The 12,576-nt window shown below is 43.6% G+C and overlaps 1 protein-coding gene across 8 annotated transcripts in view; it reads right to left on the bottom strand.

Annotated features, from left to right (window-relative positions):
• PALLD (palladin, cytoskeletal associated protein) overlaps nt 1-12,576 on the bottom strand; it is a 329,355-nt gene that overhangs the window by 172,418 nt on the left and 144,361 nt on the right. The window lies entirely within an intron of this gene.

Below are 12,576 nucleotides of genomic sequence, written 5' to 3'. Positions count from 1 at the left end.
CTAGATTATGATCAACATGAGACAACATTAGATAATTAATAGGCTTTTAAAAATACAGGTAGATTTTTTGTAAATGTTATGTATTCTTTTATGTAATGCCATTCCATAATACTGCAAGTTTAATCATGTAGAACAAATGCAAAATGTACAATAATTTACTATAAACACTGACAAAGTTCAAGACTACAGCAAGATTTTGAAGACTGGAACTTTTATTCAGTAGCAATCACCACAAAATGATGCTGGTTAATCAAATGTTAAGTTATTTGTCAGTAACTATTAACATTTTGGTATTTATTTATAGTTTATATAAATTATACCCTGCTCCTGATAGTTTAGGGCAGGAAACAATAAGTGCAAAAAGAACCTATGAAAAAAAATTCAGCAAAATCAAATTAAACCCAAATAAAAGCACAGCGAGCAATAAAAAACTCAGCCTGTTCCAGCTGGTTCTCAGCTAACAATAGACAGCCCATATAAAAAGGTCTCCTACTAGGCATCATTTGGCTTTAGTGCAGGCCTGCTCAACTTCGGCCCTCCTGCAGATGTTGGCCTACAACTCCCATAATCCCTGGCTATTGGCCCCTGTGGCTGGGGCTTATGGGAGTTGTAGTCCAAAAACAGCTGGGGGGCCTAAGTTGAGCAGGCCTGCTTTAGTGGTTCTCCAGCAAAAAGAGTGAAACAGCTGGATGGCAGCTACTGAGTGTGTTCTTTAACCATCCTAACTGGGTCAATACAATCACAAGACTACCAATATGTTGGAACAATTTCACAGAAACTGTTCCAACCTATTGGTGGTCTTGTGCCGTGATTTTATTGACCAAGTTAGGATGGTGATCAGTATAAAAAAGCTTTCTTGATACTGATTAAATCATAAGGGTAATATCTAATCAGTATAAAAAAAGCCCATTGAAATCTGTAAATTCATCAAATAACTGTTCTCTGTTAACAAGAACAATGGCCAACATCCGAACAAAGCGCATGAGTGATGTGGGACTGCAGCTATGGGACTGGGACTTGCATGTAACTTACCTAGTTCCTCTACATGCACAAGTCCCCAGTCTGTCTATGCTCTGGAAGAGAGGAAACACGTCGCCAACCCTCAGTTCTAATTGACCTGAACTACTGAGTTTAATGCATTTTCAAGAAGCAGGTTTGCTGGCAGACTTCCTAATTCTCCAAGCCAAGCACCTTCTCTTGCACTATCCTCCAAAGCCAGTTTGCAGCTCAGACTCTGCTTGGAATATCCAGAAGCAGATGCCAATCAAGGACCCAGACTCTGTTGAACCCCCTTGAATTAGGTAGCCAATGTCAGCATTGGAAGCCAATCCAGCTCAGCACAGCATTACTGCATCATAGAAGTCAGATCTACAGCCCAAGATCCAAACCTTCTGTTTTGAGGTTATTCATCTCTTCTCAGAAAAATAGGAGGGATAAACTGCTCATTTTTAACCTTCTCCTTTCCTTTTATGCCACTTTTGCTTTCCTTGCAGCTTAACCCTGCTAATTGAGCAAAGAGGCACCTTTTAAAAGTGGTGATTCTCTTTATCAGAGAGAGATCAGCCATTCCCAGCACAGCATCCCTCCAGTAGCTGTTGCTGGTGTTTATCTTATGTTTCTTTTTTAGATTATGAGCCCTTTGGAGATGGAGAACCATTTAATCTATCTATGTAAACCACTTTGGGAACTTTTGTTGAAAAGTGGTATATACATATTTGTCATGTTCGTACACACCTCGCTCCTCTTTCCTTCACAGAAACAAATTACGATCCACTGTTTCACCTGCTCTAGCAGCCAATACGCAATACCTGACTATTGTAGTATTTTCTTTTAACAACATTTCTTTCTTTTGTGAAGTCCTGGCCTCCCAACTCTGTCTGCCACCTGGGATACTTAATTTACTGTGCTGCTTCACCATCTGGATCTAATCTACACACACTTGTTGATTTGGTGTTAATCAGGGTTTGTGCTTCCAGACAGAGACCTGCCTGCTTTCTGGTTGGTCAGAGCTGGTTACAGAAGGGTTAAGTTTGCTTTGAACATAAGTAATTTCCCTAGAATTGTTTCGGCAGCCCTGCAAACATACATTGCATGTGAACCATGCCCAAACAAGGAAACTACCGTGTTTCCCCGAAAATAAGACAGTGTCTTATATTAATTTTAGCCCCCCAAAATGCACTAGGGCAATTAGCGGTACATCAGAAATTACTGCTAGGTCTTACTTTCGGGGTAGGTCTTACTTTCAGGGAAACAGGGTAGGTGCACACATGTACAAGTGGCACAGGTCTGAGAAAGTGAGCTGTAAAAGGTAGAAGAGTTTTTAATTAAGAGAATTAAGAGAAGATTACTAGCAATCATTTATCAATTTTACACTGATAAGGAATAGATCAAGAGAGGGCAGAACCTGCAAGCAACAAGGTTTTCGTTAAAGCCATCATTGTCCTTAAGTACATCTATATTGGACAGCTGGCATTGCAATTCTTTTATTGCATAAATAAATAGCCCTCACTCCACAAATTGGTTCTGACACTCACACAGAGTAATGCAACAGTTTGGCTATATCACCTAGATCCTCTCTAGGAAACTAGTGAACAAAAGGATGTCAGTTCCAGAGGGGGAAAAGGCAGGGGTATGTACATGACAGCAGGACAAAACATCTTTCATGCTTTGGTGAGCTCTCTTGAAAATCAATTTTCTCTTGTTGCCAGGCTAAACATGACCTTATACTTTAAATAATGTATTTTACTTCCCATATGTCATCAGCTGGCAAACCATTTCATCACAGAAGTGCATTCCAAAACTACTGATTTTGAGCTCTACATGCATTATAAGAAATATTATTCTCTGTGTTGGAAAATGTAGATGCTGATGTACACACTTTTTTCTTTAACATAAAAACCAAAGTCGCCTGGTAAATAAGACTATTTTAAAAAACAGTTTGAGATAAAAGTCAAAACTTTGAGGTAAAAGCATCAAATAAGTAAAGCTCTATTCATTACTTTTCTGTAAACCTGTTAGTTTAGTGCCCTGAAAGATGTATAGCAAGGAAAAAAATCCCTCTGCTTTTTTAAAAAGCTGCAATCCTGTGCACATTTGTGGAGAAGCAAGCCCACTTAACTCAACAGTAATTACGAGTACTGGATGGTCAACTCAAGTATGTAGTACACCACTCTGGGCTCCTTGGAGGAAGAGTGGGATATAAATGTAAAATAATAATAATTAATAATAATAATAATAATAATAATAATAATAATAATAATAAGAAGAAGAAGAAGAAGAAGAAGAAGAAGAAGAAGAAGAAGAAGAAGAAGTTATTTGCCTCTTGATTCAAATATGATTCTAGGGAACAATAATGTTGAACTTTTTTATTAAGCTCTTTGAAGTGGCCAGCCACTCATAATTTCAAAGTTTCAAAAAACTATCAGCATTAGAAATCAGCGTATGTAAAAACAGCAGTGATTTTATGCAATGACATATGGAAAAGTTGTGTTTTAAATACAACCTTGATCCTTTGCCTATTGTAAACCAATATACGGTTTTATATGACAATGCATTCAAACTAGTGACATGCTAGCTTGGAAATTTACGTTGGTAAAGAAAAAAGGAAACAAAAGTTTGAGACAGAAAAAACAAATCAGGAGTCTTGCAAGAAACCCGAGACAACCTAGTTTCCAGAGAGACACAGAGAAATCCCAACTAAAATAGATGGTATCAGATTGCTCTGAGAATTTTGCATACCCTTAAGATGCAGCAGACAAAAGAAAGAACTTGCTGACACTTCAGATTAAGCAAGCTGAGTAATCATGACTGCATCTTACCATTCACCCACACTACAGCACCAGCCTGATTCTGAGAGACATTCCCATGAGATTGAGGGAGACAGTGTTGCTGCCACCCAAAACAGTATTGCCATGTAGCATTCTCCCCAAATCCACCACAAAGTTTAAGGGTAGTAGCCCTTATAATACTTCACATCATCATCAAATTGTGCATTTCCCTGATCTTGTTCCATAGCACTGTCAGGATGGGGAAAGGCATGACATGGCCATGTCACAGGTAAGGTGCTGTAACATATTAGGGTGTACACAGGGTAAAAATGACATGGAGCTGCCATTTATCTAGAAAGATGTAAAGTATCCAAACTAGTACTTTGAATGTTACACAGCAGCAGCAGAAACATGTGTCCTTGACATGCAGCCGCAGCTTCATAGAAGCCTCTCCCAAGATATGATTCCACACAGCTGCAGTACGTGAATGATGCAACTACATGGGCAGAGCAGATTTCATGGGAGTGAGGATGCCTAGCATGTAAGAAAAATCCATGCAATCTGCCCTGAGTTACATTGTTCACATGCAGCAACCAGCTGTGTGGGATCTCATCATGGAAAAGAAGCTGCCTCGAGGTTGCAGCTATTTGCAGAGGACACTACACACATCCACTTCTTTCAGAACCAAAGATAAATGCACACAGCAGGTACAATGCACACAACTAAGGGACAATATCAATTTGAATGTTGCATTGTGTGAGAAGAACTGAATCAGATAATGGCAAAACCTTTTGCAGAATAGCTACTTTTCAAAATTGAACTGCTTCCAAGCTAGGAAATCACTTCCTTTTAGGAAGTTTCAAGTGCAGTTTTCCAACCATTAAGAAGGATTTAAGAAGGATTTTTTGATATTCTAAGATGACCAAGGTCTTGCACTACCTATTCCTTTAGTCAGCCCATCCAGACTGAATTGCATCCAAGGCTAGCCTAAGTGATTTTGCTGCCTTCATCTTGTTGGGTGGGGCGGGGGACCATGCATGATCATTTCCTTATCAAGGAATCAACAGAGGATTGCTTCAGACTTCATATTCATAGGAATATAGGAAGCTGCCTTATACCATTGGTCTATCTTGCTCAGTATTGCCTTACACAGACTGGCAGCAGCTTCCCCAAGGTTGCAGGCAGAAGTCTCTCTCAGCCCTATCTTGGAAATGTCAGGGACAGAACTTAGAACCTTCTGCATGCAAGCATGGAGGTGCTGTTTTCAGAATGGTCCCATCCCATAAGGAGAATATTTTATAGTACTCACACGTCTCTAATTCAAATGCAAACCACAGTGGACCCTGCTTAGCAAAGGGGACAATTCAGGTTTGCTGGATGGGGACAAGCACTCCTTGTCGCATGACCCCTGATTTGCTGTGTTTTAACACCAGGAAACTGTGGCTTGAGCACTCCATACCACCTGGTATTGCAAACTATGGTTTGTAGGGAGTGCTCAAACCACAGTTTCCCAGTGTGGATGTCATGGCAAATTGTAGTTTAAAGTATTGTATGAAGCCAGGCATGGAAGGGGAGGGGGAGAGCACTTGAGTTTTTCCCATAGTCCACAATGGGTTCTGTGTGTATAAAAAGTTTCTCAACAGCTGCCTGCCAGTTTTTCTCTGCTCCATACAAGTGAATGGATACATTCACTTCTTGCACCTCAGACTCTTAGGTGGGGGATGGGAATGTGTTCAGGTGGCAGGTGGGGGATGGGAATGTGTTCTTGATATCCTAGACTCTCTGGAATTCTGCTGCCTATTGGAATGAATTGGTTCTGGGTACATCAAGCCGTGGTGATGCTACAGTCTTAAGCACACAACCATCACATCCTCAGCTTATATACGTTTTTGACATGCCAGCAGAGCAGCAGCACTGTTCATATGCAAGAGCAGTTAAAAAGTCAACCCAGACTTTAATTCAGAGTATGTCAACAATTCAGATGACTGGTTTAGAACAGGCCAGAAGAGCTGGAAATTACTACCCTGTGATGAAATTGCTACACTGTGCTGAAGGTGATCACAGGAGCAGGAGTTCAAGTGTGCCTATCTGCACAACACAATATTTAAAAGTAGCTTTCCAAACATCTTAGGGCACTTGATACACACCGAGTTTCACTGAACTACTAACAAGTATGTTTCCAAACCTATTACTGGAGATAGTAGGTCTGTGCATCTCTTGGCACAGTACCAACGCAGTACCTGCCATTTCCAGTGCAGGGGAGAGAAAGGCTTTTCACCAGAACTGGAGGCCACAGGAAGAGAGTTTCTTCCAGTATTTTCCCACGGGGAAGGTTCTGGGAAAAGCTAGATGTCCCTGCACACCTTCGCAGCATCCCCACAGCCTCCAGTTCCAGTGAGAAGTCTGGCAGGTACTGGGTGGAGCTGGTCACACCAGAAGCACCTGCCTCTGTGTGGAGCCAGCAGGGATGGTAAATTTTTGTCAGAATCAGGAGTGCCAGTGCATAGCCCTACAAAACAGGACTTACACAGTACATGGTGATAATGTAAAAGTAAAGGAAGGATGTGGGGAGGCAGTTTTGTTAAGCAGCTGTATTTGCTGATTTTTATGAAGTTGCTATCATGAAGACAAGAATTTGTCGCTTCTGTAGGAGCGAGGCAAGCAACTGCAGCCATGCTGGCTGCCCCAGCTGACATACGTGACAGAAAACTGTAAAGTACTTTCTTTTATCAGAGAAGGAAAACTTCACTGTTTCAATAATCTATCTACACACGTTTCCAGCCTCCTCCTTTAGCCTCTTGTTTCCTACCCTTCTCTCCTTCCTTGATTGCATTAATGCTGGATCAGCTCACCAAGCTACTTTTTGTGCTCCAGTTTCCTTATCTGGCAACAACCTTGTTTTTTGGTCTCATCTATCTGTTGAACTGTTCCCCTTCCTAAAGGAAAGGCCCAGGGCTATAGCTTGTGTACATGACAGAAAGCAATCAAAAATGCCTAGAGAGCGTAATAGATTATGGCCAGGGTAACAGAAGAGATGGAGAAGAGCAAGGTCAGGAAGAAACTGTATCCTGTGGTAGCCAATATAATTATTTTATTTGATTGATTGATTGATTGATTGATTGATTGCTATATCGCCCTTCCAAAAGTGGCTCAGAGCAGTTTACACAGAGAAATAATAAATAAATAAGATGGCTCCCAGTCCCCAAAAGGCTCATGCAGGTTTGCCTTGGCAGAACACACAGGGCAAGAGACCACCACAAGTTGGGACGACACCATGAAAGCAGATTCCCATTCTTACTGATCTAATGTCAGATTTAGGAAAGGGAAGCAGAACTCTGTCCAGTAACAGAGTTAAGCAGCTGGACGGATTTGCTACTGGCTGGCTGGCTTTTTAAACTGCAGAGAGCCGATGCATTTCCTTTCCAACAGTACTGTGATAAGACTCCCAAGCGTTTACATTAACTTATAGTGTTCTGTAACTATGCCCACTCAGTTCTCAAACCTCCAGGCCCCGCTGCCCATTACATACAGAAATCCAGAGAGGGTGCACTTTACATCTATAGTCCTTTTATGAGTTCTCTTAACAGCAAGGGAGCTACTCAAAAATGGTGAAGTCCTTTCCATGTGAAAACAGCCAACACTATGGCATTCCACATACCCCAAGATGTTGCCCTGCTGTAAATGGAGGCTGTGCTGATATGAGGGCCACCTTACCTATGGCCCATGGTTTCTGAGCCCCACAAGCATGGAGGTAATGTGAGTAGAAGTTCTTACAGACTGCTGACATTTAAGCACACACCCCTACATACCTACCTTTAAGTTAGAACATAGTCTAGAGAACAGTAGCAAAGCAAACTTGGGGAATACATACTCCAAGACAAATATATTTTTAAAACTTTGTAAAGGGATATGTGTGTGTCTACATGTGCATGCATCTCCCATAAATTTAACTCTTGTGCTCCGAAAAAGGTTATGTCTAACAAATTCCCTAGTCACAGTTCTAAAGAGAGAAGGATCCATTTTTATAGTATAGTATTTTTACATACCAACAGACAATTGTTTTACAGAAATTCAATATACTTTGTGGCTACTTCCAGACAGCTGAGTAATGGCCATAGCATCAACAGCTGGCAAATGATTCTGCAGGTTTCTTTCCTTCTTTCTAAAAACAGACTGTTCTTTGAAGGAGTCAATCAGCATAAAGTCAAAATGTCAAAATAACATAGTTCTGAGTAGGTAATTTGACAAACTGTGATGTTGGCCTTAAGTAATTTGACTGGCTATTAATTCTCAAAACAGTCTGAAGAGATTTGTGATGCAGGCTGATTTCCGTCTAGACAGAGAAAGGAGTGTAAAACACATTAGGCAGATAGAACCTAGCAGTGACAAGAAAAACCTGTTTCATAATCGTTCAGCTGCCTGAATCCACAAAGCATAGTTTTTTTCTTCTCCTGACCCTACTGTGCCTGACCTGTTAGCATGCAACAATTGGCCATCTGATTTTTTTTGCTGACTGTCAGGGATTAGCAGATGAACAGATAAAAGCTGTCTTCTCTGCTTTCCTGTTCTATTTATTACACTGGGAAAATGTAATGTGTTCCCAAGGAAGAATACACTTTAGGAATGGAGAGACATATTCAACTAGTTAATGGAAGAGCAACACTCCTGCAAGTTTGGGTTTTAATTGGGTTGTAGTAATTTTTGAAGCTCCAGTTTGAAGAGCAGGCTTTGGGAGCTGAGCCAGTTTATCCGTGTCCCCCCAAGCTAGTTGCGTATCTGCCATTTTCTTTACATTTACTTTTGGCAAAAAGCAGTACAGTGGCTGAGCAAATCCCCTTAGAACTGCTAGTGTTACGTCTCATGCTCCTGTGAGCCACAGACCAATGTACACTGCTCCTGGGAACCACACAGATTCCAACAAATCCATCCCTCTTGCTTCCCTCTGTCTTCACCTCTGGAAAGACATTAGAAAACCTGCTGACTTTTTCCTTTATAAGCTCCTTCTCCCCATCCGCCCCCAAACTCTGCTCTCTTTGTTGCTCAAGAACTCTACTTTCCTACCACATCAACTCTATAGCTTAGAACAGGGGTTCCCAACCTGTGGTATTCCAGATGTTGCCAAACTACAACTCCCATCATCCCCAGCCACAACAAACTGCAGCTTGGGATGCAGGGGTGGATTAACGGAGAGGCAGCTGCCTACGGCGCTAAGGTTCCTGCAGTGGCAAATTTTCAAGTGAAAAAATTTGGGCACATGTACCTCAGATTTGTTCTGATTTCTCCTCCCGTGTAAGTGAGAGTGACTTTTTAAAACTAAATTTCCAATGTGTGCCACATGAGGCAAGGTGGAGTGGACGGCAGCACATCATTGGGTGGACAAGAACCAGCCTGAAGCCAGCGGGGGAGCGAGGGGGACAAGGATGGGTGGCAATGACATTATTCTTTCTCTCACTCTGACGTCTGCTTGAGACTGACAGACTGTGGGTGGTGTGTATGTATGCATGTGCCAAGACAAAGCAGAGCAGTGGTGAGGAGAGGAGAGCTGGTCTTGTAGTAGCAAGCATGACTTGTCCCCATACCTAAGCAGGGTCTGCCCTGACTGCATATGAATGGGAGACTAGAAGTGTGAGCACTGTAAGATATTCCCCTCAGGGGATGAAGCCGCTCTGGGAAGAGCAGAAGGTTCCAAGTTCTCTCCCTGGCTTCTCCAAGATAGGGCTGAGAGAGTTTCTTGCCTGCAACCTTGGAGAAGCTGCTGCCAGTCTGAAGACAATACTGAGCTAGACAGACCAATGGTCTGACTCAGTATATGGCAGTTTCCTATGTTCCTAGTGGCCGGAGCCCACCGAGTTCTCCACGCTTTGCCTTCCCTGCTGCCTATGTGTGGCTGCTAGTCAACTCCCTCTTTGTCCACTCCTGCAGCTGAGATGCTTGCAATGCTAAGCCTGCCTGTCGATGCCTACGTTTGTTCATTCTTTCCTACCCCCCACTCCATGATACTATAATACAGGTAGTAGAGCAGCCCTGGCTTTTTTAAAAAGAAGTGTCGGAGGCTGATAGTGTAAACACGGTCAGGCTGCAGCCAGGTGCCTCCTCCTGCCTAGGGTGGGGAAACCGAAAGGCAAGGATGTGCTATGGGCAGTTTAGGGGTAGCTGGACCTGGAAGGAGAGAGTGGGCAGACTTCCACAACTCTCCACAGCTGCTTTATTAATGTAGTTCATAAAAATTCAAAGTTTATAAAAAACTGATTAACATAAAATGCCTGCTGCTCCCGGCGATGTGGAATGGCTAGTTTCATATCTTGCAACTTCAGTTCTGACACTGTGGCACAATGTTTTGGGGTGGTGCAATATGAAGTAGCCAACTGGAATCAAAATCCTGCCCTCAGTCCATGATGTGATTCGTCACCTCATTTTGAGAAAACAGAGCACAAATCCTGCTCCCGAATCATGTTCTTAAGTCACTTACTCTTCTTGTTTCCAAAATCGTGTCCACGGCTGATTAGTTCCATACAGTTTAAAACCTACATTTAGGGTCTTTGTCATTCTTTAATCAATGATTTTAAATGTGAAAGTATCAGGGTGGTAGAAGGAAACAGATTCTTTTTACTTTTGGCAAAAAGTAGTACTGTGGCTGCAATTTAGGAAGCTCTGGCTGCAGCCTAGGATAGGTTCAACTTGCTACCCAGAGCCAGAGGGAAGTGGCGGAGGGGACTTCCTCCTCCAGTGGGAGGGGTGGTAATGTACGCTCTGCTCCAGGTCAGTAAGTGACTCACTGTATGTTTATTTGGCTGGAGATTCTGACTCTGAAGATCAAGCTCAGGAGCCTGCACCTTGACAGGCCCTGCGATGGCGGGGGAGGCAGAGAGCAAGCAGCCTGCCTCTTTGCTCGGCAGCCTCACAGTGCTGCTGCTCATGCCACCTTTCCCCGCCCCCGCTGCATATCACCTCAGCTGCCCACACCACCTCCTCTCACTTCCCACCTGCTCTGTCTGGACTCTGCAGATCTCTTTGGAAGTCTCAGGAGAGTCTAGAGTCCCCTCTCGCAAGATCTACAGTTGGACTCAGAGTTGGAGATGGGAGGAAGAGGTGGTGGTAGTGGCCCGGACGGGGTGGGGGTGAAGAAGGGGGGGCACAGCACAACTAGAAAGCCAGGAGCGAGGCAGCAGTGAGGGGGCTCTTCCTACCCTCCTGCCAACAAGTCCTGCATTCGCAGCAAGTCCCGTGGAACACATGCTTGCTGCCTCCTCCCCAACCACTCCCCTTCTGGGCCATTTCCCTGCCAGTCCAGGCACGTCCAAGCATGGAGGCAGTCCAGGAGCCCGCTTGTGGAAGCAACCAACCTAAGGAGCTGAGGCCTGCCTCGGCTAGCAGCAGGTTTCTCTTCATTGTCGTCGTCCTCCTCAGACTCAGGATTCCCAGTCCATCCCCTCCCAGCAGCACACAGACAGGAGGATGGACAGACAGGGCCAGGAGTGAGCAGGAGTTCAAGGAGGCTCTCTGAGACTTGGACACACACAGAGGCAGGGAGGCTGAGGGAGAGACACAACCGACCTGCTGCTGGACGATGAGACAGCCAGGCAGGCAGCCATGGCCTGGCCCGCTCCGTCCCATGCCAGCACCACACAGCCGTCTATCTACTTCCGCCGCTGGGGGTGGGGAGGAGGGAGGGACCTGGGGTGAACTATTTTGCTACATAATTATGTTAAATCTATCTCATGCGAATGCATCTCATTGACTGCATTGTATACTGGGGTTTTGCAATTGGGACACACACATACTTTGTCAGAGGAGAGAAGGGCCGGCAAAATCCTTGCGTGACTACAGGCAGCAAAAGGGTTAATTCACCCCTGTGCGGATGACAGGAGTTGTAGTTCAGCAACATCTGGGAAACCCTGGCTTAGAAACTCTGCTATTATCTCTACACCTTCAACTAGTTAAATACTCAAAACCTTCCCTTCAAATCAGACCCTCTCACTTGCTACAAAAGATACAAATGCAACACAATTGGATAGAATTCCCTGTCTCTGCAACCTGTGAACTGGATTGGAGCAAAGAAGGGCAGATTAAGTAGTGCCAGCCCTGTGGGTATGATCTTGGAGCATCACTGCTGTGCTAGAATGGTTGGTGGAGGAACTGAACAACAGCATGAACACCATGGAAGCTGCTGCACAGAACGTTCACTGTTCCTTTATTAGTAACTAACTGGGCGCAGAACATCTGCACCTCTAGTTCTTTGCCCTCCTTCCCAGACGCCTCTGCCATTTTCTCTCCCGCCTCGCCCACAAGCCTGTCCGCTGGTGGCACCGGAACTTTCCTCTCTCCCTGCTGGCAGCTCGCCTGCAAACTCTTGCAAGAGCTGCCACACATGGGATTAGCAACAGGTACACCTTAGAGAAACATAGATATAGATATAGTTAGTGATTTGCTGTCAGAGGATAAGGTACTACTGACTAGTGCAAGCAAAGATGCAGATATGATCATCTTAGCAGGGTCTTGAGGTTGGGCTGACAACAGAATTAGAAGCATACAAAGTAGTGTAACAAGAAGGACCCACATACAAAACTCCTAAATAAAATCCCTAAAACAGGATAGCTAGAAAATTCAAATTATAAAAACTACAGGAACTAAAACCAACAAAGAACAGACACAAGTAGAGATTGCTTCCCTACTTTTTAGATCTGCTGATTTCTGGATGTTTTGACCTACAAATATACCAGCAAATAATGCCAGACTAGGATTGTTTTTTGTTTTGCTTTAAAAATGACTCTCTTTATATTTAACACAGCACATATTTGAGAAATGGAAA

The sequence above is a fragment of the Hemicordylus capensis genome, chromosome 5, assembly GCF_027244095.1.
Source record: "Hemicordylus capensis ecotype Gifberg chromosome 5, rHemCap1.1.pri, whole genome shotgun sequence".
Lineage (NCBI taxonomy): Eukaryota > Metazoa > Chordata > Lepidosauria > Squamata > Cordylidae > Hemicordylus > Hemicordylus capensis.
This window is presented reverse-complemented; position numbering and strand designations above follow the sequence as displayed.